General features: G+C 42.4%; 1 protein-coding gene across 2 annotated transcripts in view; it reads left to right on the top strand.

Moving 5' to 3' along the window:
- The window catches only part of Myo3b (myosin IIIB), a 370,163-nt gene that overhangs the window by 266,365 nt on the left and 89,503 nt on the right, over positions 1–14,295 (top strand). The window lies entirely within an intron of this gene.

Raw genomic sequence — 14,295 nt, 5'->3', positions numbered from 1 at the left:
ACTCTCAAAAAAAAATAGATAAGTTTTGTGTAAGAGCTCAGATTTCTGATAGCTTTTGAAAAATTGGAGTATTTGTGTGGAACTGAGTAGATCCTACTTGCTTGCTTACCAGTGCTCAAGGCTGCAGGCATTTGTGTCTCATTCCAGCCCTTCGTGCTCATGGTCCCCAACAAGACGAGCTACACACACACAAAATAATTTCTAAAATTCAACATGTTGCTGACATCTACTTTGTCTGCATCCTTGAGATCCTTACTATATTCAGGCTCAGACTAAGTTTCTGGTAAAAATACATATAGATCCTATTCTGAAGAATTTGAAGAAAAACTCAAGTGCAATACCGGTTGACCCATGGTAACAATGAGACGTACAAGATACTATGTTGAAAACAAACTTTACAACTTTAGGGTGGAGGGTGGGAAGGAGTTTGGGAGGTGGAGAGGGAAGGGATGGTAGGGGAAAAACAAAGGAGGGGGTAACAATGCTCGAAAGGAAATGCACTCATTACCTTACCCCTCTATACAGTATCTTTACAATAAAAAATATTTTTTAAAAACCTCAAGTGCAAAGTATTCCAGGAAACAATATTTTAACTTCCCACAAAAATAAATATTATATGTTTCATTATCAACACTTAAGATACCTAGATTATAGCCACATGCTGGTGGCCCATTCCTATGTTGCTAGCTATTCTGAGATCTGAGGATCAGTGTTCAAAGCCAGCCTAAGCAGGAAAGTCCATGAGAGTCTTTTTTTTTTTTTGTCGGTCGTGGGGCTTGAACTCTGGGCCTGGGCGCTGTCCCTCAGCTCTTCAGCTCAAGGCGAGCGCTCTACCACTTGAGCTACAGTGCCACTTCCGGTTTTCTGGTGGTTTATTGGAGATAGGAGTCTCAAGGTCTCTCCTGCCCGGGCTGGCTTTGAACCACGATCCTCAGATCTCAGCCTCCTGAGTAGGTAGGATTACAGGCGTGAGCCACCAGCGCCCGGCCTCCATGAGAGTCTTATCTCCAACTAAACACCAGATAGACAGAAGTGAAGCTGTGGCTCAAGTGGTAGAGCACTACCCCCCCCCCCCCGCCCTTTCCCCCCTGTCTTGTTTATCAATCAGGGTGCCAAGTCTGAGAGATGAACACAGAGTGATATGACATTACCACTTTTTTTTTTTTGCCTGTCCTAGGTCTTGAACTCAAAGCTTGGGTACTGTGCTTAAGCCCTTTTGTGCTTGCTCTATCACTTGAGCTACAGTGCTTTTTCTGGGTGATTTATTAGAAATAAGAGTCTCATGGACTTTCTGCCGGGGCTGGTTTTGAACTGAGATCCTCAGGTCTCAGCGTCCTGAGTAGCTAAGATTACAGGAGTGAGCCACCAGTGGATAACATTACTACCCTTAAAGCATTTATGGCACACATTTGCTCAAGTTTCTTTCTAGTTTATAAGAGATAGCTCCCAGGCACTGAGTTCAAGCCTCAGAGCTGGTGCGCACGTGTGTGCACACACACACGCACACACACACGCACATACACACACAAGATAGCTAGATTATAATCTTATAAATTAGAAAGAAAAGATCAACTCTGTACATCTTACTAACTTTATTTGCTTCTTTTGGTTATAAGAAAAAAGAGTCTGTGTTTTAGTTCCAAGTACATTTTGTGACTTAAATAGCAACTGGCCTCAAATGGCAGGACATACCAAGATATGTCCCATCAGCATTGTACCATCACTTGAAGCAGGAACTTGAGCAAATGTGTGCCATAATGCTTTAAGAGTAGTAATGTTATCCACTGGTGGCTCACTCCTGTAATCTTAGCTACTCAGGACGCTGAGACCTGAGGATCTCAGTTCAAAACCAGCCCCAGCAGAAAGTCCATGAGACTCTTATTTCTAATAAACCACCCAGAAAAAGCACTGTAGCTCAAGTGATAGAGCACCAGTCGAGCACAAAAGGGCTTAAGCACAGTACCCAAGCTTTGAGTTCAAGACCTAGGACAGGCAAAAAAAAAAAAGTGGTAATGTCATATCACTCTGTGTTCATCTCTCAGACTTGGCACCCTGATTGATAAACAAGACAGGGGGAAGTAGGGGGGGGGCATTGTTCTTTCCATTTGAATGGTGGGGATGAGGGAGACAGAAATTGCTAGAGACTCAGAGCTCTTGTTACTTCTGTGATTGGGGAAATCAGATAATAAACAGCCCCAAACCAGGATTCTAGTGGCCCAAGATCAACACAGTCTAGAGACTCAGCCAGGAGGAGCCTCCAGGCTCAACACAGACCCTCCCCAGAGAGTCCTTGTGTCAATGAGGAGGGCCAGTGCCCCTGGCAGGCATCCCAGGACTCCGAGTGGGGCTCTCATTTTTGTTTGCTTTGTAAATATCTTAATGGGAAGTGGTTCAACACCACCTATGGGTTAATCTGAGGGGCTCTGTCTGGCAGCTGTTGGCTCTGAGAACCACATGGTGGCTCGCCACTCTCAGTGGAGGGAGGCAGGCTGGCATTCACTACCCCATGCCAGGTTGAGGCATCTTCTTTGCTTATTGGATTTACCAACTGGCAGGAAGCACGTTGTTGTCTTTTATTTTTAGTTTGTCCCTCCTGGGGAGGGGCAAGGATGGTCTTCTCGGATCCAGTGTGCTCTGCGCTCTAAAGTAGGGCACTTGTAAAAATAATTTTGATAAGCACAAAACATCTTCTATCACCTAAGCTCATTCTGGCAGAACTGGAAATTTGGTACTAAAAGAAGTGATAAGGTGATAGCAATGTTGTTCAGGAAGAAAGACCCAGTGTGCTTTCCTATGGGGTAGATAACTAGTGGGAGCTGCAGCCCGGACTGTACTTGGGACCCAAAGAATTGAATGGGTACAGGCTTTACTGTTCTCACCTTTCCACGGCCCCACCCACCTGAAGGTGGCTTTCAGGTGTCTTGACCCTAACTGAAGAAGGACTTTCTGAGTGACCTGACCAAGTAGTGTCTTCCTAGGTTTAGTCTGTTGACATTGACACCGCCAATCTTTCTCTGGGCTTTCCTCACTGGGGTTTGGGCAAGGTCAGATGGTTTCCACAAAGTAGGTTGGATAAATCCCTGGAGTGATGACAGCCTTGTAGACAGCTTCCAATGCTGCATTTGTGAGAATGCACAGTTTTGTACATCTTAGAAAAATCATTCAGTTGCCCTCAGGAACAGTTGCACCCTGCTTCTAAAGCCTTGTTCTTTCCTTGGCTTTTTGTAGGGCTGCTGCTGGTGAGAGCCAGCGGGGAGGTGGAGGGGGAAGGGAGGTTCCTGTTAGGGCTGCTTCTGAGGGCAGGGACTCCCTGAAGCCATTCCTGTACTCAGGGCCTCCTTGTAGCTGTGTTTAAGTGGAAAATTAAATACAGTACAATAGCTACCTCTCCAAATTGTGACAGTTCAATGAGAGTAACATGCAGACTAGATAACATCTTCTCTAACATTAACTAACTCATACTTAGTGGTAACAGAAGCAATTATTACAATCTTGGAGGCCTCTGCCTTTATGTAATCCTTGATATTAAACCTTTTCCCTAAGCTACTTATTTAGGAGTCCATCACTCCTAGTCTCTTAAATGAAACTTATGTTAGGACAATTTGAGTATTATAATAAAAGAGCTCATTGACTAAAATGAGAATTCATGAGTCCACATCAATGGAAGGACAGGACGATGGAGAAAAGGAAACTTTTTCTTGCAATTAAAATGTGAGAAAGTAGCCAGACACTGATGGCTCTTGCCGGAAATCCTAACTACTCAGAAAGAGGAGATGTGAGGATTGTGATTCAAAGCCAACTTGGACAAGAAAGGATGTTCCGTCCTTCAGACAGATAATTCATCAGCCAGTCTTTCTTCCAGTTCCCAGACCCCTCTGCATCCATGCTGAAATGTCTGTCCACCTCATCCCTGCCCTGCTTGGTGTCTGTCCTCAAGCTTTCCTGCATGGTAATGGCTGACTTATTACCCCCCACTGCACATGGTATTGTTTAGGCTTATTGCTTTTCTTAATTTTCTAAATCTTCCCTCTTTGACACCCCTTCTCTCACCTGTCTTTGAGTCCATCATTAGGCTCACACACAAAACACCTTTCATTTTGGTGCTTCTTTTTTCTCTTTCCCAGAACTGAGCAAGACTCTTAGAATTTTATTTTTTTTCCTTTTTCTTTTTCCCCCCTTTGGTACTGGGAATTGAACCCAGGGCTTTGTGCATGCTAGGCAAGTAGTCTACCAGATGAGCCATAGCCAAAGCTCTTGTATTTTGTATTTTTCTTTTCTAAAATCATTTGTGGGGCTTGAACTCAGGGTCTGTGTGCTTTCCCTGAGCTCTTTTGCTCAAGGCTAGTGTTACCCCCCTCCCCCCCCCACTTAAGCCACAGCTCTACTTCTGGTTTACGAGTGATTAATTGGAGACCTCCTGGGGACTTTTCTTTCCAGGCTGGCTTCAAACCATGATCCTTAGCTGTCAGCCTCCTGAGTAGCTAGGATTGCAGGCATGAGCAACCAATACTAGGCTTGTATTTTATTTCTGAGACAGGGTTTCAATTTACTTTACCAAGGTAAAGAACATAGGCTCAGTGTCTACCAAGTCTGATTGGTATCTATGACTCAGACATCCCATGCTTCAGCTTACTGATCTGTGAAATGGGGACATTCAGAGGACTTACTTCACTAGCACTGGTGTGTGGTTAAATCAGATGATGCCAAATCTTGGCACAAAGGAAGCTGCTTCTGTTGCCATCGAAGGTGTGTTGCTGAAGTCCACTCAGTGCCTTGGAATGCACTGCACAGCTTTTCTGCTGTGCTGTGGCCTTAACCCTGGGTCCTGCATCCTCTTGGGTGAGTGACAGTGCTCTTTGTCACTGCTGCCTTTTTTATTCCATCCCCTGACCAGAGGCTGGGCTTTCGCTCTGCAGTCTTGGCTGCAGACAAAGAGCTAAAGCAAGCTTTGTAAGTGGCTCTTGATCAAGTGCCACTTCTTCCAATAAGACAAGCGCTATCAGCAAAACTGAGAAAAGCCCTTTGCTCCTGCCTTAGACTTTCATAGTAACAGCTGCCTGCAATGAAACAGTGTAAGTGTATATTTGGTGTATGTGTGTGTATGTGGGGTGGGGGTGGGGGCAGGAGACAAAAATGAAAAAACTGGCAAATTAAGACTGTAGGCTTATAGCTGGGGAAAGCAATGAGGCAAACAAATATGATCAAATTTAAAGGGCTCAGTGGGATTTGGGGAATTAGCCTAAGTCCATAAATCTAACTTATACTCACTTAAAGCAATAGCATTATGAAACATTTATCAGTCTTTCTGAACCCTTCTGATTAATTTGTCCTTGAGCCATTTTCTACAACATCTTCTAAAACTATATGTTTTATAACAAACATATTACCATTTAAATATAACTTGCATATTAAATTCATTCAGCAGCATAACTAATGGAAGTAGGATGTGAGATATGCTTGTGTGTGTGTGTGTGTGCGTGTGCGTGTGCGTGTGCGTGTGTGTGTGTGTGTGTGTGTGTGTGTGTGTGTGTGTGTGTGTATTGGTACTGAGGCTTGAACTGAGGGCTTGGGCTCTTGGGCTCTGTCCATTAGCTTTTTCATTAAAGGCTGTATACCACTTGAGCCACATGCCACTTCCAGCTTTTTGGTGGTTAGTTGAAGATAAAAATGTCATGGACTTTCCTCCTGGGTCTGGGTTTGAACCTTAATCCTCAGATCTCAGCCTCCTGAGTAGCTAGGATTACAGACATGAGCCACTGATGCCCAGCTTGAGATACACATTTTTAAAAATTGAAAGAAGTTACCCAATATACAAAATGAATGAAAAAAATAGAATGTATCTGCCATGGGTCTCAGTGATGCTTTTTTCCTTTTTCTGCAACAATGGTGATCTTACTTTGCACTAGGATTGTTGATGTCTCTTCTTTGCTCTGTATATTTCCTTGATAGCATACACTAAGTCCCAGAAATAATGTTTTTCCTCTTTAGAAACCAAGAAATGTTTATTAGAATAACAAGGAGATGCCCCCTTTTGTCAAAAATGGTACAAAGATGAAAAAGAATGATACTATCCAATGTTAGAGATATAATAGGAAAGGGGTCCCCTTTATACTTCTGTGATTTGGGGCTAATTTTTGTTGCATTCAAAGGGAGAGATTGGTGATGTAAAAACTTTAAAATTGAGCCAGGCACTGGTGGCTCATGCCTGTAATCCTAGCTACTCAGGAAGCTGAGATCTGAGGATCACAGTTCAAAGTCAGCCCGGGCAGAAAAGTCCATGAGACTCTTTTTTTGTGTGAATTTTTTCCTTTTTTTAAAATTTTTATTTATTTTTTTATCCATGAGACTCTTATCTCCAATAAACCCCTAGAAACCCAGAAGTGGTGCTGTGGCTCAAGCGGTAGAGTGCTCACCTTGAGCTGAAGAGTGCAGGGACAGCGCCCACGCCCAGAGTTCAAGCCCCACGACCGACAAAACAATAAAAAATAAAAAACTTTAAAATTGAAAAATTATATTCTGCTTTTTAGACTCAACAACTACCTGAAAGGTTGATCCTAGAAAAGTAAGTAGTTGAGAACTGAGAACAACATTCACTTGATATTTACTGATCCCTATCCATAGTGTGAAAATATGAAAAAAAAATAGAATATTATCTGGGTGCCGGTGGCTCACGCCTGTAATCCTAGCTACTCAGGATACTGAAATCTGAGGATCATGCTTCAAAGCCAGCCCGGGCAGGAAAGTCTGTGAGACTCTTATCTCCAATAAACCACTAGAAAACTGGAAGTGACACTGTTGCCCAAGTGGTAGAGTGCTAGCCTTGACCTGAAGAGCTGAGGGACAGCGCCCAGGCCCAGAGTTCAAGCCCCATGACTGACAAAAAAAAAAAAAATTAGAAATACATGCTTAACTAAATCACATATGATAACCACTTGGTGGAAAACTCAACAGACATAAATATGGTGTCCATGTATACTGGCATATGCGTATTAGGCACTCAAGAATAATGTGAATAGATACTCATGCTTACAAATGAAAGCCAGTGTGTGTGTGTGTGTGTGCGTGTGTGTGTGCGTGCGCGTGCATGCGCGCGCGCACATGTGCGCACAGGCTGGTAGTTGAACTCAGGTCTTTAGCACTGTCCCTTAGCCTTTTCACTCAAGGCTACAACTCTACCACTTGGATCCCCAGCTCTGCCACCATGCTTTCACTCTTCCCTGATTGACATCAGCTTTGTGTAGTTGCCTATATTTACCTTGTGGGACCATTTGTAGCTTAGAAACCTGAGAAATGTATTAAAATGTTTTCAGAGGAGCACAACTTACCTGTTCAGTTTAAAGGCACCTAAAATATATTTGTTAACAAATCTTTTATTACGAAACTTAAAAACCTAGAATTTCTAAAATGTTCTTTTTGGTTTCATTTTTTAAAATTATCTTTAAGTAGTTATACAAAGGAATTGTCACTTATGAATACACTATATCTTGATCGATGTCACCCTTTCACTTACTACACCACCATGACTTCCAGTAAGCATTTGTCAAAGCCCTAAACCTCCTGGATTGTATTCATATCTCAAGGCCTCTGAATGTTGTCTCTTCTTGCTCACCTGGTCCTTGCATTCTCTCTAAAACCTTCCTTGTCTTCCCCTATCCCCCCAGGTTTTCACAATGAGCTGAGCAGCCACATTGAAAGTGTGCTTTAATCACTGTTTGGTGCCACATTTTTGACAGATACGGGTCTGTAGTCAGTCACTGGAGGAGAGTTTGATGGAATTTTAATCAAGGGAGGAGAGAAAAGCTATTGGGGTTCTGAGGTCTCAGCTTTCCCTGTCTGTCTTTATCTTTCACTAAAGAGCTTTCTCTGAAGAGTTCTCTACATGTCCTGGCCATCTGAATATTTACCAAGCACTGATCAATGAAACAATAATATCTCCTTTTTTCATCAAAATACATGAGTAGAAGAACTGGCAGCAATTTTTTTCTTTTCTTTTTCTAACTTAAACTTTTCTGAATTTAAAAATATGTTGGGCACCAGTAGTTCACGTCTGTAATCTTGGCTACTCATGAGGCTGAGATCCAGCCTGGGCAGGAAAGCCTATAAGACTTTTGACTAGGGGCTGGGAAGGTGGGTCAGTGGTAGAGCGCTTGCCTTGCATGCATGAGGCTCTGGGTTCGATTCCTCAGTACCACATAAGCACAAAAGAAAAAAGCCGGAAGTGGCGCTGTGGCTCAAGTGGTAGAGCGCTAGCCTTGAGCTGAAGAGCTGAGGGACAGTGCCCAGGCCAGAGTTCAGGCTCCATGACTGCCCCCTCCCCCCCCCCCCCCAAAAAAAAGACTTTTGTCTCTAATGAACTACCAAAAAAGCTGGAGGTGGAGCTATGGCTAAAGTAGTTGAGCACTGGCCTAGGGGGAAAAATGTCAGGGATAGCACCCAGGCCTTGAGTTTAAATCCCTGGACAAGCATGCACACACACACACACACACACACACACACACACACACATGCACGCATGCACGCACACACACATGAATATATTCACTATTGTACTATATAAAACACAGGTACTCAAGGAAAAGAAAACAGAGATAACCTCCACATATAGCAATAGTTAATATCTTCATGTATATCTCCTCAGATACGCCTCCATACATATAAAATACATTTTAAGAATGAGTAATACAGCTGGAGGCTTACTCCTATAATCCTAGCTACTCAGGAGGCTGAAAATAAGGATTGTAGTTCAAAGATAGCCCAGGCAGACAAATCTAAGAGATTCTTAACTTCAATCAGCAAGCAAAAAGCCAGAAGTGGAGGCAGGGCTCAAGTAATAGAGTACCAATCTTGAGCAAAAAAACAAAAACAAAATCAAAACCAAGTGAGAACACAAGGCCACTGAGTTCAAGCCCAGTACTAATGTCATTGGACAGAGGTGAGGTTTAGTGTAGCTTCCCTTTAAATATAGGAACTCTTCACTTAGGGTCCTTGACTTCGATCACAGAATAAGAATTTTTGGGCAAGTCACAATGGTAAGAAAACTTGGCAGAGTTTTATTAAGTAAACAAGCAGGAAACAGACAAATGGACAAAAAAGCAAACAGAAGGGCAGGGTCACACTCTAGTAGAGTATGGGTGCTCTCATAGGGACACAAAGACACAGACACAGACACACACAAGGAGACACCCAGAGAGACACATAGCTCCTTGAACTGTTGGGTATTTATAGAGTAAAGGCAGGGGGTCTGGCTTTAAGTTATGCAAAGCTAGGTGTTTTGTCTTTGCTTTAACTACACCTGGTGTTCCAGGTAAGAGCAGATCCCTATCCTTGAACAAGGAGACACCCTTTTGGGGGCATCCTGTCAGGCAGTTGTGAATTCTTGGGTGAGAAATACATCCCTTAGGAAAGAATGCATTGTTTCCTCTCTTTGAAGCGAAGATAGCATTTCTAAGTCTTTAGATAACATATTTCTGAGTTGCCTACACCAGGCCTCAGTCTCCATAAGTTATCCTGCTTCATTTTCCCCAAAATGACTTTTGTTCCCTTCATCTTAAGGGAAGTACATGAAGGAATACCACTTGTATTTTCTATTAGCTGACCATACCTCATTTTTCCTAGTCTGTCTTCACGAGAGCACACACATACACAAAATGTTTGTGTTGTTGGGTGTCTGTACCTCACTCCTATAATCCTAGATACTCAAGATGCTGAGACCTACAGAATCATGGTTTGAAATCAGCATAGGAAATAAACTTCAGCAGACTATATCTCCCAAATAACCAGCCAAAAGCCACGTTGGAGAGTGGCTGAAGTGGTAGAACACCAGCCTTGAACAAAAAAAGAAAAATGCTGAGTGAACTCATGCTCTGAGTTACACACCCACTCCGTCCTCCACACACACCAAGAAGAAAAAAGGAGAAGGCCTATGACTTGTTCATCTGAAACTTTCTTTCCTCAAAGGTTCTAGAATGCTAGTATGTGCAAATTCTGATTTGGCTGGTCTTTTCTGACAGCAAGAAAGTGACCTCTTGAAGAGCTCCATGTCCAAAGGACTTTTTGTTTAAAGTTATCCAAGCAAGGATCAATTTGCTTAGTTAGGCTGATGACCCTTTCTTCCAGGGCTAGCAAGAGATGAGTTTATGACAAGAAATCCTTCTAAATTTAGAGACATCAGGAAGCTAACAAAAATCAACTCACAGTGAATTAGCTGTAGCCTATCCTGTTTCGAAATTAAAATATACTTTCAAGTGTGAAGCACTAAAGGATTTCTTGGTTTGTTTAGAAACCATGTCTAGGTTGTATTACAGCAACATGATCTTCAAAAGTTCATCAATATTAATAGCATACACGGGAACATGGTAAATTACATAGGATTCTAGACATTCACACACAATGAGATCAAAAGAAGATACTCTTAAGAAAGGTACAATGTCTATGTGCATCTGATTATACAAAATAATAGTTGCCAAAATGAACTTCAGGAAATGGCAACAAGAGGTTTTTTTTTTTTCTTGTTGTTGCTGTTTTTGTTTTCTTTGCTTTTTGTCCTGTTTGTTCATTCATCTGTCTTTGGGAAGGTAAGAGAAGCACAGAAATGGAGGGACAAAGGGTGAACAGACGCAGCAGTGGTACTCAGACACTGTGTTGAAAATGAACTCTACAACCTGTGAGTGGGGATGGGAGGGAAAAACTGGGAGAGAAAAGGGGAAGGGGTGACATTGTCCCCCCCAAAATATAATCACCTAATTTTTATAACTCTGACTCCGCTATATATCACCCATATAATAATAATTATTATTCATTGAAAACTTAATAGTATACAAAGAAGGTAACTTAAATGAAGCTTAGAAAATGAAGGCCCAGAGGACAGCTGGTATGTAGCCTCCACTGCCATCTAAACAAAAGTTACACATTTGAACCTAGAAGTTACCAAACAAACCTGATGGTTCAGATACATCCTCACAGCGACTCTTCTTCCTCTGCCTTAATTGTATTGTATATCATTTAGTCTGCAGGGTTTATCAGCCAAGGAGGAAAGGAACAACCAGAGTCCAGGTTGTTACCTGACTCAATCACAAACTGGCATTTTACTAGTCAAATATGACTCTTCTAAAAGTTTGTTATAACTCGCTCCCCCCTACCCCCAGCAAATCAGCATTTCTCAATGAACTGATAAATTGAATTTGGGAGCTAAGAAGCTGAAGCTTGTCTCCAAGACCCCGGTGATTTCACCCAGCACTGCCAGCATGGCATGACAGACCAGCTGGCCTCACAGTCTTTGCTGCAGAAGAAAGGAGACACTGGGTCCCCTCAGAAGCCAGTTCCTTGGAAGCCAGCCTCCACCTGCCCCGCAACCGGTCACAGTGGGGTCAAGGTTTAAGAGGGAATCAGATGTGAGTCTCCTTTGGGGGCTTTTTAGGGCAGATGCCCAGCAGAAGGGTTCTCAGCAGTGACTCAGAGCTCCTGTCTCCCCTAGAATGCACAGTTCAAGCATTCACTGCAGGAGAGCCACTGAGCCCTGGGGGCAATCTGCTTGAGACTTTAGTTATGCTTTTGAGAAGCTAGAGAGCTCTAGAAATGTGCTCTGGACCACACAAAGAGAGAGACAGCTACCCTCCATTTATTTACAAACCCTTGACAACATTCAGTATTCATAGCTTCTGCCATTTAGCATGCCATTCCTTACAGAGACCAAGGACAGTGTTACTTTTAAGAAATTTCCCAACATGCCTGGCATAGTGGTTTACACCTCTAATTCTAGCTACTAAGTAGGTGAAGACAGAGGGTTGATTTTCCGGGCTAGCTGGGGAATATACCCAAGATTGCTGGGTATAGTGGAGCATACTTGTCATCCATTCTAAGAAGCTAGGAGGATTACAAAACTCAAAGCAAGAGAAACCCTGTTCACAAAAATCAAATCAACAGGGGTTGGGAGGCATCATTCAAGTGGTAGAGCACTTGCCTATCAAGTACAAGTCCCTGAGTTCAGACCTTAGCATTACCTATGTGTGTCTGTGTGTATTGATAATATCTATATACGTATACATGTGTGTGTATACAAACTGTTTTTGGATGTACATTGAATTGTCCTAATTGTTTTAAGAAAAGACTTGCCACTTAAGTCAGGATGCCCTAAATCTCTTTTAATATATGAGCCCTTTTTTAAGTACCATATGTATTTACTTGTTTCCTGTGGTCTTTGTGTGTGTGTGTGTGTGTGTGTGTGTGTGTGTGTGTGTATGTGTGTGTGTGTGTGTGCGTGCAGGTCCTGGGGCTTGAACTCAGCCTAGATGCTGTCTCTGACCTTTTTTGCTCAAGGCTAACATTCTACCACTTGAGTCACAGCTCCACATCTGGCTTTTTGGTGGTTATTTGGAGATAAGACTCTCATGGACTTTAATGCCTAGGCTGGCTTCAAACCACAATCCTCAGCTCTTAGCCTCCTGAGTAGCTGGAATTATAGGCATGCACCCCTGGTGCCCAGCTCTATGGCCTTATTTGACTGGTCCCTCACACCTCTGTTTTTTTGTACACTGTAAGATAGATCTAAAGTCTTGATTAGAGTCAAGTTAAATGTTTTAAGCAAAAGGGAAAAAATCAACGTGCTGAGTACAGTTGACATCCCAGGATAGTGCATCAGTGGGGCTGGACCTCATGAGCACTGACTGCCAGCACTGACCTGCTGGTGTCTCCCATGTGCAGTGCTCTCCTTGTGACAAGGAAGATAGGCCTGAATGGTAGTCATTTGGTTCAGTGGATGTCCTGGTCCCCATCAACCATTTGTCTAATAGCTTTATCAGCAACGGATAGATGTCAGGAATCCCCTCTGACATCTTCTTTTCCATATTCAGCATATTATATGTTGCACTGCTTATGAAGCAAGTCATTAGTGTCTCTTTTTGTTTGCTTTTTTAGTTTTTAAGAAAGGATCTTATAGCCCAGCTGTCCTCAAACCTCAAGATCTTCCTACACCTACCCGTAGAGTTCTGGGATTACCGGCACGTGTCACCACACCCAGCTAGCTTCTTTTAATTAATTAATTAATTAATTATTTTAATTGTGAAAATACCATACAGAGGGGTTACAATTACATGGGCAAGATAATGAGTACATTTCTTATCAAGCATTGTTGCCTTCTCCTTTGTTTCCCCATACCATCCCTTCCCCTCTCCACCCCCCACCCTCCCACCCCCCTACCGCCACCTCCCCTCACCCCCCCACCCCTCACCCCGCCAAAGTTGTAAAGTTCATTTTTCGACATAATGCCTTGTACATCTCATTATTGTAATGGGTTCAACTGTATCCCTATTTAAAAGATTTGCTTTTTCCCCTTCCCCTCCACAAATTATATCAACATCAAATACAGTGAAAGCAGGGCTTATACCATGGAGGAGGTACATACAAAACAACAAATAAATCATCTTATAAATATATTGAAAACAATCTCATGAAAGAAAAAACATTTGAATCCTTATCTTGGGGTTCATTTCACCTAACATAGAAAACTAAAGCTAGATCCTTATATATCACCCTGCATTAGAATCAACTCCAAATGGATCAAAGACCTCAGAGTCAAAGCAGACACTCTGAAAACATTACAGGATGGAATAGGAGAAACCCTAGGTCTCCTTGGCACGGGCCGAAATTTTCTTAATAGAGACCCAGAAACACAACAAGTGAAAGAAACGTTGGACAAATGGGATTGCATGAAATTGCAGAGCTTCTGCATGGCAAAGGACATAGCTAGTAACATCAATAGAAAGCCCATGGATTGGGAGAAGATCTTCACTAGCCATACAACAGACAAGGGTCTCATATCTAAAATATCCCTGGAACTCAAAAAATTAAATCCCCTAACAACAAATCTTCAAAGAAACAACTGCCCAATAAATAAGTGGACTAAACACTTAAAGAGAAACTTCTCTGAAGAGGAAAAAAGGATGGCCAATAAACACATGAAGAAATGATCAACCTCTCTAGCCATAAAAAACAACACTGAGATACCACCTCACCCCAGTTAGAATGGCTATAATCAAGAAATCTAATAAATGCTGGAGGGGATATAGATAGAGGGGAACCTTACTTCATTGTTGGTTGGAGTGTAAACTTGTTCAACCACTTTGGAAAGTAGTATGGAGGTTCCTCAAAAGACTCCACATAGAGCTCCCCTATGACCCAGCAATCCCACTTTTTGGCATTTACTCCAATGATCACAAACAAGACCATACTAAAGCTACCAGCACAACTATGTTTATTTTAGCATTATTTACCATAGCTAAGATATGGAACCAACCTAGA

This window comes from Dipodomys spectabilis, unplaced genomic scaffold (assembly GCF_019054845.1).
Source record: "Dipodomys spectabilis isolate Male_0828 unplaced genomic scaffold, ASM1905484v1 ptg000174l, whole genome shotgun sequence".
Classification (NCBI taxonomy): Eukaryota; Metazoa; Chordata; class Mammalia; order Rodentia; family Heteromyidae; genus Dipodomys; species Dipodomys spectabilis.
Note: the sequence above shows the minus strand (reverse complement) of the source record. Positions and strands in the feature narration are given on the sequence as shown.